Raw genomic sequence first — 14,120 nt, forward strand, 5'->3', positions numbered from 1 at the left:
GGAGGACCCAATCCAACCAATCTTCATCAGAAAGTTCTAGTAGACTTGTATATGATCATATCAGATGCTTTAAATGCGAACAAGGTCATCATGCTAAAGATTGTCATCTTAAGGGACCAGTATATTTCAAGTGTGAGAAACCTGGTCACCTATTCTCTGAGTGTGGACAACAGAAGTCACATTCAATCCAGCTGCAACCAAGACAAGACCTACCATAATAGGAAGAGTGTACACCATGACGGGAGCTGAAGCTGCTGAAAACCATGATCTTATTCAAGGTATGTGTTTTATTAAAGAAAAAACTTTAAATGTACTGTATGACTCGGGTGCAACTAAGTCATTCATTTCCAGTTATTGTGTTAAACATCTTAATATGTCGACCTCTTTTCTAAAAACTACTTTGGTTGTTTCAACTCCCACAAATGACTCGATAATTACCAATAAAGTTTGTTTAGACTATCCACTGTTCATTAAGAATAGAAAATTCCTTGTGAATTTCATATGTCTACCTTTATCTGAATTAGATGTAATCTTTGGTATGGACTGGTTATCTTCCAATCAAGTCCTTTTGAATTGTGCTGAGAAATTAGTAACATTTCCAAACTCTAAGAATCTTTTAAAATCACCCACCAATTCAAAAAGTGAGCCTTTAAGGAATAAAATTCAATGTTACTTGTTATTATATTCTATCGAAATAAAAGAGGAAGTTGAGTTGAAAAATATAGCAGTTGTTCAAAGTTTTCCTGAAGTCTTTCCCAATGATATTCCTAGTTTACCACCCAATAGAGAAATTGATTTTTCAATAAATTTGATGCTTGGAACTGGACCAATATCTATAGCACCATATAGGATGTCACCCTATGAATTAGCAAAACTGAAGAAACAATTGGAAGAGTTACTTGAAAAATAGTTCATTCGTTCTAGTGCATCACTGTGGGGAGCCCCAATTTTACTAGTTAAGAAGAAAGATGAAAGTTTTAGATTGTGTGTAGATTACCGTCAATTAAATAAATTTACTATATAGAATAAATACCCTATTCCTAGAATAAATGACTTGATGGACCATTACGAAGAGCCTTTGTATTTTCTAAGATAGATTTAAGGTCAAGATATCATCAAATTAGAGTAAAAGTAGAAGACATACAAAAAACTACTTTCAGAACTAGGTATGGCCATTGTGAATATCAAGTGATGCCTTTTGGTGTGACCAATGTTCCTGCAATATTTATGGATTATATGAATAGGATCTTCCATCCATTTTTAGATCAATTTGTGGTTGTTTTTATAGATGACATTCTTATTTATTCTAAGACTCTTAAGGAACATGAGGAACACCTTAAGATTGTCTTGCAAATCTTGAAAGAAAAGAAATTATATGCCAAATTTTCTAAGTGTGAATTCTGGTTAGAGGAAGTAAAATTCTTAGGACATGTGATTTCCAATAAGGGAGTGTTAGTGGATCTGACTAAAGTAGCAACAGGTTTACAATGGGAACCACAAAAAATAGTGACTAAGATTCACAATTTTCTTGATTTGGCAGGATATTATAGAAGATTCATTGAGGGATTTTCTAAAATAGCTATGCCTTTAACCCAACTCACCAAAAAGGGCCAAGCTTTTGTGTGGACATAAAAATGTGAGAATAGTTTTTCAAGAACTCAAGAAAAGATTAACCACTTCTCCTATTTTAGCATTACCTGATCCTACTGGACACTTTGTTATATATTGTGATGCTTCCAAAATGGGATTAGGTTGTGTTCTTATGCAATATAGAAGGGTAGTGGCATATGTTTCTAGAAAATTAAGAACACATGAGAAAAATTACCCAACCCATGATTTATAACTAACTGCCATTGTTTTTGCACTTAAAATATGGAGACATTATGTCTATGGTGGTAAGTTCTAAGTTTTTAGTGATCATAAGAGTCTCAAATACTTGTTTGACCAAAAGGAATTAAATATGAAACAAAGGAGATGGGTGGAATTTCTGAAAGATTATGATTTTGAATTATAGTATCATCCAAGTAAGGCAAATGTAATGGCAGATGCTTTAAGCAGAAAATCTTTACATATCTCCTCACTAATGATTCATGAGATGAATTTGTTAGAAATAATTAGAGACATGAATTTTTTGGTCACCCTAAGCCATGCTAAAATGCAATTAAACTCCATCCAGAATCACTAACAATTTACAAAAACAAATCCATGAGGCACAGAAAAGTGATGAGTTCATTCAAAAGAAAAAGAAATTGATAAGACAAAAAGATGGAGAGAATTTTGGCATAGATAGGACATGAACTTTGAGATTTAAGGATAGGATGTGTGTACCCAACAATGAAGAAATTAAGAAAATGATTCTAGAGGAAGCACATAAAAGCAAATTAAGCATGCATCTGGGCACAACAAAAATGTATCAAGACCTCAAGAAAACCTATTGGTGGCCCAAAATGAAAAGGGAAGTGGCACAATATGTAGCAAAATAGTTTGTCAAAAAGCTAAAATAGAACACCAAAAGCCAGCATGAATGCTACAATCCTTAGATATACCTGAATGGAATTGAGATAGTATAATAATGGATTTTGTAGTTGGCTTGCCACGAACCATTCAAAAATTTGATTCCATATGGGTTATCGTGGATAGATTAACAAAGTCTGCTCACTTCTTACCCATTAACATCAGGTATTCATTGGAGAAATTGACTGAATTGTACATAAGAGAAATTGTGAGGTTGCATGGAGTTCCAACAAGTATTGTGTCTGATAGGGATCCTATATTTACTTCTAAGTTATGAGGAAGCTTACATAAGGCCTTAAGGACTAAACTCCATCTTAGCTCAGCATATCATCCCTAAACTGATGGACAATCAGAAAGAACAATCCAATCTTTGGAAGATTTACTGAGAGCTTGTGTGTTAGAAGATTCTGGTAGTTGGGATCGATGCCTACCTTTGATTGAGTTCACCTATAACAATAGTTTTCATTATAGCATAGGTATGACACCCTGTGAGGCATTATATGGGAGAAAATGTATAACACCTATGTGTTGGTTTGAGACTGGTGAAAATTTAGTATTAGGTCCTGACATGATCAGGGACAAATTGAGAGAAACTCAAAGTAGACAAAAAATTTATGCTAACAAGAAAAGACGACCTCTTGAATTTCAAGAAGGTGATCATGTATTCTTGAAAGTAACATGAACCACTAGAATTGGTAGAGTGATTAAATCAAAGAAACTTACTCCCCGGTTCATTGGTCCTTACCAAATTCTTAAAAAGATAGGTCCTATTGCTTATCAAATTTGTTTACCCCCGTTCTTTTCCAACTTTCATAATGTTTTTCATGTGTCTCAATTAAGAAAATATATTTCTGACCCAACTCATGTGACCTGATACAGTACAATTAAAGAATAACCTTACATTTGACGCAATGCTTGTACATATTGTGGACAAGAAGGTCAAAGAGCTGAGAGACAGACACATCCCTCTAGTAAAAGTCATTTGGAATCAAGCTAATGGAGATACTACATGGTAATTAGAAGAAACAATAAGAGGAATTTATCCTCATTTATTTTAGTCAATAAAAACAAATTTCGAGGATGAAATTTTTGTAAGTGGAGGGGAATTGTAACATCCAAAGATAAAATACAATAATATATATATATATATATATTATTTAAAATAAAAATTATTATTATTATTATAAATAACAATATATCTATAATAATAATTTGTAAGCATATAAATAGGATAATTATAATTATAGAGGACTATTTAACTAATAATAAGTTTATACTACATGTTTGGTTATATAGGCATCAATTATTTTAATTAGGGTTAAATTTGTTTTTGGTCCCTTAACTTTTAATGATTTTTGGAATTAGTCCATTTCGAAACTTTGGACCAATTTTGTCCTTCATCTATCGAAATATATGGATTTAGTCCTTTTAATCAAATTTTGTTAGGTTTATTTGATGTTTCGTACACATTTTAGGATTGTATTTGAGTTGTTTATATTGTTTAACACATTTTTGCTTTAATGTTAAGTCAAATATTATTATGAAACACGCTTGAAATGTCAAATAAACTTAACAAAATTTGATTAAAAGGACTAAATCCACGTATTTTGAAAGATAAAGGACTAAATTGGTCTAAAGTTTTGGAATGGACTATTTCCAAAATTCACTAAAAGTTAAGGGACGAAAAACATATTTAACCCTTTTAATTATAAAAGTAATTTAAATGCTAACATCTTCAAAATTGTCATTGTTACAAAAGAATTCAGTAACGTAAACTAGTAAACTAATAATATTGTATATATACTATAAATGTATTTTTAACATAATTATTAGTTTCTGCAATTAATAATAAAAAAAAAAGAGTGATAAGGTTGCACATGGTAAGTGCAATCCTTATCTATTCTGATGATCATTAATGTAAAAGAAAAAATATCTGAAACTAAATGTTAAAAGCAAACCTAAGGGAATAGTGTTTACAAAATATAGTTACATTTAAACTACCTATAATGATTACGTTAATGCATATAAATAAGGGTGAGAGATGAATGGAGCGAAAGTGTGAAAAGTGGTAGAACGTAACAAAGGAAAAAAATATAGAGAGAGTTTGGTGATATGAAAGAAGTTCATCCAGTATTAAGAAATAGGTGGTGTGAGTGCAACAAAGAAAAAAAAAAGAAAATATATAATCAAAGTCTCAATACAACCTTGTATATCTTTCACAATAAATAAGGTAAGGGAATGAGACATTTATCATTTTATCTTTTTACTATGATTATTTTTATTTGTTCACAATTATTTTTATCTCTATATTTATCTTAAGTGAGGTGTCCGTAACCTCATTCTAATTTATATTTAGTTCTCGTTCCTATTTATTTATTTATATTCATCTCCAGTTGTGCACTGGTCCTATTTATTCAATTTATATTTACTCTTTTTTACTTATTTATATTTATCTCTAATTACGTACCAGTCCTTTTTATTTATTTATATTTGCTTTAATTATTCCTTAATCTATCTATCTATTTATTTATATAATTATATGGTTTAATATTGAAATAAAATTTATGATAAATAAAGATTTGATTATTGTAGTTGGAGGTATGACCTTGAGGATTTAAACGAGTTAGTATTACTCAAGATGAGATGTTCTTGAATTACTTTGTTGGTCATGAGCTCATTTATCCTGACTAGTCACTACAAAATTAATGAATATCTTTATAAAGTATGATAAAATCTAGTTTTATGGATTTGGGAGAATTTTCATTTCATTTTATCTTATTATGATATGTTATATATTTTTTATGTGATATTTGTCTCACTTCCCTATTTTATGATTGTGTGTGAAAAACAAAATTTTATAACCTTATTATAGATGGTTGCTCCCAACATGCTTGATCCCTTATTCGTCGACATTGTGGCTGTTTTCTTAGGGAATGCATGACAAACCAATGCAGTGAATAATTCTATAACATTTCAGGGAACGGGAAACTTACCGGGAAACTCTACTATTACTTTTCTCTCTACTGCAAACGTGCCGATTATCATTGAAGGACAAATCGGAGTTACCTTCTATTTACCCTCAACAGTCCAAGTGAACCCTATCCATAACATTTTCCCTCCACCTTTTTGAAAGCCATTATATGAGGGGGAAACTGTAAATAAATAACACTCATTCCTCTTCTAGTGTAGGAAATATAAGATGTACTAAACGGTGTGGATATAGGATGCATATAATATTGTAAATATATATATATATATATATATATATATATATATATATATGTGAATATTTTAATTATGTTATATGTTATTGTAAAATTATGTTTCAAATTTTTTTAGTATAATATAGAAAATAATAAATAAATAATAGTTAAGTATAATTAGATATCATTGTATAATTTTGTCTCTAAATTTTATAAGTATATTGTAGAAAATAATAATAATAAATAAATAAATAAATAAATTTTTTTGTTGTCATAATTTTGGTAGCAAAATCTCAATGTGGTCCCTTTATTTTTTTTGGTCTCAATTTGGTCACTTCCGTTAGTGGTACAGTAACACCGTTAGAGGAGGTTCCATATGTCAATTCTTGGATTTTTTGACTTTTTAGTTTTATTTTTATTTTTTGAATTTTTTTTAAAAAATAAAAAAATTTGTCACGTGTTAAGCTGTCATTGTGCCATGTGGTAGTGACAGAGTGATGTGACAATGACACATGTCACTTATATGTTAGGTGTCATTTGCACTTTCTCAATTTGATCCCTTTATTTTAATTTTTGTCTCAATTTAGTCAAAAATATATAATAAAAATATCAATTTGAATAAAAATATCAAATTTAATAAAAATATGTGTGTAACATTTATATAAAAATTAATTTTTGTTTCAATTTGAAGAGTGATGAAATTGCATTATTTTTACAAAAATAGGGATTAAATTGAGACTAAAATTAGAATATAGGAACCAAATTGAGAATGAGAAAATGACACCTGGCATATTACTGACACATGGTACTATTACTAACACATCACTTTATCACTACCATGTGGCACAACGACAGTTTGACACGCGGCAAATTTTTTATTTTTTTAAAAATATAAAAAAAAAATAAAAATCAAAAATCCAGGAAGTGACACGTGACACCCCATTTAACGCTGTTACTGTACCACTAACGGAAATAACTAAATTGAGACCAAATTTCCCAAAACAGTGACCAAATTAAGATAAAAAAAAGTAGAGAGACCAAATTGAGATTTTTCTATGAAAATGAGGACCAAAGGCATGATTAAACCATATATATATATATATATATATATATATATGTATATATATGTATGTGTGTATGTATGAAGTTGTGTTTGTAATGGTGTTGTGATGAAAGTGGAATGGCTTTTAAGGAAGGAAGTCTTTCAATCTTGTGTTTGTGGTGTATTGAATAAGGATTCTTTAGGGGATTATTCATATTCTACTAAGTATTCTAACTCATAAAAGGAAGATACTTAGGTGGTGTGAGTTGATAGAAGTTCCTATGATAGAAAGTGATTTGAAAGAGAACTTTTTTGGCGTGTCATAGTGAACTAACCTTGTTATATGGAATGAACTTAGGTCCATTGCGAGGCTAGGTAGAGTCCAAGTATGATGTACCTAAGTCTATCGATATCCATATGACAAGTGAAAAATCACAAAGTCCTATTCAACCACAAAAGTCCTCTGGAGGTAGAACTTGTAGTTGATTTAATTTGTGTTTGTAATGTATGATTTGGTTTTTAATGTTTAATTTGTAAATTCTTTTTAAATAATTATAATATTTCTTTTTAAATGTACTAGCTTACCTTAGTTTGTGGTTATGTTTCTTTCTACGATGATTGTGTATTTACATGGAAGCAGCAAATAGTGCAGCTGAAGGACATCAACAATGAGACTATCATAGTAGAGTGTAGACCTTTGTAAGTTAATTGTGCATTTTTCTTTTGTAATTACAGAATTTCTCTTTCCTTGATAAATGTTTTTATTTTTTACACTTGTTATGAACTTCTATAAGGAATACTATAATACTTAGATCATACATATGTAGTAGTATTGTTCAATATTAATTATGGAATACTTTAAATTAGTAGAGTAATTCTACTAATCCGGGGTGTTTCAATTCCTCATCTTCATAGCATAAACAAAAACTACTAACTGGAGCTTTGATATTTGTTGTTGGAAAGATAACAAAAATAACAAATAACAAGCGAAACTAAAATCTACATCAAACTTTTCCTAAATAAATAATACGTGTCACAATAAGATACACAAAAATAGAAAAGAAAGAAACCACTAAATATCATAACCTTTTTATGTGACAAAAATTCAATATAAAAAAAGAAAAATTACAAAACCTAGTCCAGTCAAATCTTTCACTAATTTTAATTAGTGCACTGTAAGTTTTCTTTAAGCTTACAAAAATGAACTCTTTTATGTCAATAAAATGATTTTAAAACTAATAATTAACCATAACTAATTTTTAGATGAATTTGAATTTCAGAGGAGAAAGACCAAAGCTAAAAGTTAACTCCTAAATTCTGACTAAGAAAGCTAAATAATGCTAAATTCAATGAATTGCATAGCGTGCTAATTGGAGATTTTTTTTTCCCATCAAACTACGTTAGTTCAGTAATTTTTTTTTAAATAATATTTAAAATATTTTTTTTATTTAAAAAAATTGTTATTTTTACTCTTAAATATACTTAATATCAAATTTTGATGATAATACTATCAACTTTAAATTAAATGTTAATAATTATTAATAATTTTTTTTAATAAAAAATTTTAATATTTCATACTAATTATCACATTAATTTATTAAATGAAAAATTAATATTAATATAGTTCTTTTTGCTTTTACTTATTTAATTTATAAATTTAGGATATTTAATAATTCTTTTATATTGACATTAATTTTTTTAATAAACATTCTTAAAAATTATTAAAAACAAAACATATGTTCAAATACATTAATTAAGTTCAAATAAATCTAGCAAAAGTAAAATTATCATAATAAAAGTATAACTTTTTATTGTAATAATGAAAAAAATATATATTTAAACTTATATTAAAGTGTCCTTTTATCTTCTTTTAAATATTAAAAATACGTAAAAAGAAAACAAAAACATCGATCCCAAGAAACTGATTTCTGTCGGTACTGTCAGGAAAAGAATTGAGTCTATTTACGGCGCGCATTAGAAAACCGATTTTAGGATATCAATTTGGATATGTTTGTTTATATAATGGTTAAATTTCATTCTACTTCTAAATTTATATGTAAAATTAAAATTTATTTTTATTTTAAATTTTTATATATTTTGATTATCAAATTTTAAAATAAACAAATACATATTTTTTAATTTATTTATATTAAATTGTTTTGTCATGTCAATTATATTTTATTTATACTATTTGAATATATCACGATTCAAATATTAATTTAGAATAAATAAATGCAAAAAAGTTAATATTATTAAACGAAATTTTTTTTATTTCTTTTTTAATTTAACGATCACAATATATAAAAATTTATAAAATAAACGAGTTTTAATTTAGGTATGAAATATCATATACTAAAAATATATTTAACTTTTCAGATAAATATAATAATAATATTTTGAGTCTCGATTTTCTTTTATTTAATTTTGATGTATTGAGTTGGCAGTACATGTGATTTTTCATTTTGTATTTTGGTTTTGTTTGACATATGTAAAAGATGGGCAAAGCATTTTGTACTTGAGATGGTTAAAGCGCATCAATGAAGCACAGAGCGTCTTGTGCTTTACCATTTTCCACGCGTCTCAGAAAAAGAAAACCAAAATATAAAAGAAAGAATTTCATGGACAGTGAAGAGAAAACGACACTGCAAATATCATTACTTACTGTAAATATACATGTGATTCAGTCTGTTAGGATTTTTTTTATTTTTTATTTTTATTTTTGGTTTATTGTGAAAGAAAATCCCAAAGCCGTATTCATTAGAAAATTTGGTGAATAAAAAGGGTTGAAAATTTTGCAACTTGTGGTGGCAATGTACTCACCACCTACCACTGCGATATTGCGTAGTTGTTGGGTTATGATGAACGTGGTGCAGTGCAGTAGTTGTAATAGGATTATTATGACTATTAGCTACAATTTTATTTTATTTTATTTTATTTTTTCTCTTTTCTTTTTCTTAAACTAAACCTAACACCTTTAACCCATTTATTTCGTCATCCTCGTCTCATAACTAACAATACTATCTTCAAATTAACAAATACAGAATAAAAGTCCTCTCAATATTTCTTATAAATATTTCCAAAATAATATTACATATACTTATTTATAATTACGCCATTTTCCATTTACTCAAAAATAAAGCGTTGAGATCGAACACACGCACCAATTACACTAAAAATTCACAACTTTTAGTAATTGGGACCCATGGTAAAACTTCTACGTCACTGATAATACTTCATAATTTTAATGAATGAGATGTTAAAAAAAAATTAAATTGAAAATCTATATTCGTAATTAACCATTGGCGACCAACCTTTTGTGACGTGTGTGGAAGTCACAGTCACACCAGCTACAACCGCCTCACTTCCCGCATAATCTTACAACGACACCCCTCGTTTTATAGAATATGTTAGATAGTTGCAACTTGCAAACCATTATTATTGTTATTATTAGGCTTAAATACCATTTTGATTCATATTTTTGTAATGTTTATTGTGGATGATCCTCATTTTGATAAAATGTTTAACATGTTTTTACTGAATGTTTAAAATGGTTCTCATTTTCGCAATTCGTGTTTTATTTGGTCCTTTTCTGTGACACCGTTTAATCATTAACAGAGCATTGTACATGTGGCACGTAACACACCCTAATACAAACTGTGCTACCTATACAATGCTCAATTAATGATTTAAAGGACATCAACATGAATTGCGAAAATGAGGACCATTTTAAATATTCGGTAAAAATGAGGACCGGTCATTTTAAATATTCTGTCAAAATGAGGACCATTTATAACAAACACTACGAAAATGAGGATCAAAAAGGTATTTAAGCCTTATTATTACAATTCATTTAGTTAATCATTTTGTTTGAAAGTTACAACGTAGATGCAACTTACTTCTTGTTGAAATTAATTGTTCTTAAAAGATAAATGTAATGTAACTTAACTTTGAGTTCAAGGTAAATGTAATGTAATCTAATTTATGAGGATGAGTTATTAGATGATCCAACTCTATCAAATCCAATTTAATTAGATCGAGTTGTATTTTGTTCAAGTATAATCAGTAATTTTATTGTTATATTTAAATATTTGATTTGCTTTAATTTTTATATTTGTTATTAACTTATTTGTGTTTTTATTTTTGTAAAATGATAATGTGACCCCTTCCATTAAATTGATATGGGTTAAATATGTTTTTTGTCCCTTAACTTTTAGTGAATTTTGGAATTAGTCTATTTCGAAACTTTGAACCAATTTAGTCCTTTATCTTTCGAAATACGTGGATTTAGTCATTTTAATCAGATTTTGTTAAGTTTATTTGATATTTCGTACGCATTTCAGGTTTGTATTTAAATTGTTTATACTGTTTGACACATTTTTGCTTTAATGTTAAGTCAAATACTATTATAAAACGCGCTTGAAATGTCAATAAACTTAACAAAATTTGATTAAAAGGACTAAATCCATGTATTTCAAAAGATGAAGGACTAAATTGATCAAAAGTTTCGTAATGGACTAATTCCAAAATTCACTGAAAGTTAAAGGATCAAACCAATTTTAACTCTATTGATATTAACACGGTTTGAAAGTTTGTCATGTGCTAACATCTGAATCATCTTCTATCTTGAAATCCTTTTAATTTTGAAATATCACATCTTCAAAATAAAAGATGGATCCAGAATTGAACGTATGACAAATTCAAATCTTAACATGTGTGACTTCTAAACGATATTAACATTAATTTTACAAAATTAGAAAATCAATATTGAGTATTTATTTATTTTTTAAATAAGGACTTAATTGAGCATAGAAAAAAATATAGGGATCAATATGTGTCAAAGACCTAAATACAGAGACTAAATTATTAATTAAATCATAAATTTATGATTAGGTCAAATTTAACTAAATGCAAACTAATAACTTCTTATATCGATTAATGAATTTAGGATGAGTGACTCAAAATCCATTTGAAAATAGATCTTATACTATTATATATATTCTGTTTTTATTCTCAAGTCTTGAATCAGTGTAGACACGTAGATTATGACATACATATTTACTCAAAGCATTAAATTAAGTTTTGTAAGTAGAAGAAGAAATTCATAAACTTAGATGAGGTTAAAGAAGGAATGATAATATGTTTATATGAATACAAGGAACAAAAAAGTGAGATCTGATACAAACTTTATCTTATCATAAGATTTTGTAAGAAATTCAGTATTTTTGGACGTATAGTTTGCAAATTGATAAGAAGGTATCCGTTTATAAGTTGATAATAAGATAGAAAAACCTAAATGATGCGTAGTGGTTGGCAGATTTCAATTTTTTGGTAGGTCTGATCACACAACACCTTTTAGCAGTGTGACTCGAATCCGAATGAAAAGCAAGGAAGCACTAAGGTGTCTTTCCATTGGGTGGTTTCACATTGTCTTTGTTGGTGAAGAAGGATCCCTTCTCTTTCACACTCTGCATCTCATCTTTGTGGACAACGTTGTTTCAGTTGGCAACAACGAAAGCGACTGAATTGACCAAAACTTGAAACATTTTGGTGAATGCTACCTTAGATTATTATCGTGTCAGGTTTTGGAGTAGGTTGTTGCCGCGTTGTATATGCCTACTAACCCTCAAAATGTATCAACTCAGTTCAAATTCTGATATACAAGAAAATCTCTTTACCTACCATTTTCTCTTTCACAACTCAAAAATCAACCCTCCTTAGAAAAGTTTCTAACCACTCGTATGCTCAAACTCTTGTTTCCTTTATTCTCGATTGGGAAAGTGGTTCAAAAAATAATCCCAATTCTCACTATATCTTAACCGAAGAGTTTATTCTTATGCATCTAAATCTAAGAGTTTTACTTTATTTACGAGTCAATGTCAATAACAATTTAAATACATATTTTTTAGCCATTTGAGATGTTTTATAAAAATAAAACTATAATAGATTCTGAGTTACAAAACTGACAATATATTTTTATATGATCATTGATCATAACAATATTATTTTAACAGACTTGAGATGAGAAATAAAAAATATGTTCCAAAAATATGTCCCATTATAGTGAACATATAACCTTGCTCAATACATCTTTTGTTGTTGGGTCAAGGATGCTGACTTGTGAATTAAGTCATTTAATTTAAAAAATAAAATTAAAAAGTTTAGCAAAAAAAAAAGAGTATGATACAAAAAACTCAATAACATAGTAATTCATAACAACAAATTAACTCAACAAACACGAAAATAAAAATATTAAATAAATTTAAAATTAATAGAAGGAAAAATAAATTAAAAATTTATGCAATAAGAAGAATGAATTGGTTAAATTATCTTAATTTATTAGTTTAGGATTTAGGATAATAAGCTAATGTGCAGAAGAAGAAAAAGAAAGAAAATAACATTTTTTTAATATATTTAATTTGAAAGCGAAGAAAAATAGATATATTTTTTTTCTATCAGTAATTAGTGCAAAAAACACTTCAACAATGCTGATTAACGATGATTCTACACCAGCGTAGTAAAAATAAACACAGTGGCATGATTGTATATAATTTAAACTTTATAATGACTGTTTTTCAAATACCCATCGTTATATAGACAAAAAAACATAAGCGAGGACGATTTTAATTGTGATTGTTGTTCAAAAGTTGAACAATAATGAAGGTTTGCTTTTTTATCATCGTTTAAAACAGTGGAAAAGCAAAATAACGAAGGTTAAGTGATATAACCGTCGTTGATTAGTTGAGAAGGCTAAAACATCAAATCAAGAGGAGATTGCTAGCATAAATGACTTTGATGCATAGAGATTTGATGAAGATATTGTATAATGACTTGATAATGTGATGAAGAGTTGATGAACATTGATGAAGACTTGATAATGTGATGAAGACTTGAAGATATGTGTGTTGATCAAGCTTGGTGCATGTGCTAAATTTGTGTATCACAAGAAATACTTGAAGCTTGATGTTTGGAGCTTAACGTGAAAACATTTTGACATAGCATAAGTGTCATGTGTCTGGTTGCAATCTTTTAGCCTGTTAAATGGTTTTTTAATAGGTTGATTGACTGGTTGTTATAGTTATGTTATTAACATATTCAATAAGCTGAATTAACTTTCAATTAGCTGATTTCACTTAAGTCAAGTGAAATCAATAGATTGAACAGAGCAATCAACAAGATGAATATGCTACCAGACAAGAGAGCTAGAACAATTGGCGTTTTTTAGCGTGAAATCAATGTGAACTTTTGAAAAATTCTCCCTCTTTGGATTTTGATTTCTTGGAGCATTTTTGCTTGGTGTAGAGACTTGGAGAAAGCGGTTTGGTTGGCTAGGGAGAGTTATCACCAAGGTTTGATCTTTCTTA

The 14,120-nt window shown here is 28.4% G+C and overlaps 1 pseudogene; it reads left to right on the forward strand.

Annotated features, from left to right (window-relative positions):
- The first annotated feature begins 235 nt into the window (after positions 1-235).
- The window catches only part of LOC146884608 (uncharacterized), a 34,763-nt pseudogene continuing 20,878 nt past the window's right edge, over positions 236-14,120 (forward strand).

The sequence above is a fragment of the Vigna unguiculata genome, chromosome 7 (genome assembly GCF_037176805.1).
Source record: "Vigna unguiculata cultivar grain cowpea cultivar isolate G323 ecotype 2 chromosome 7, ASM3717680v1, whole genome shotgun sequence".
Lineage (NCBI taxonomy): Eukaryota > Viridiplantae > Streptophyta > Magnoliopsida > Fabales > Fabaceae > Vigna > Vigna unguiculata.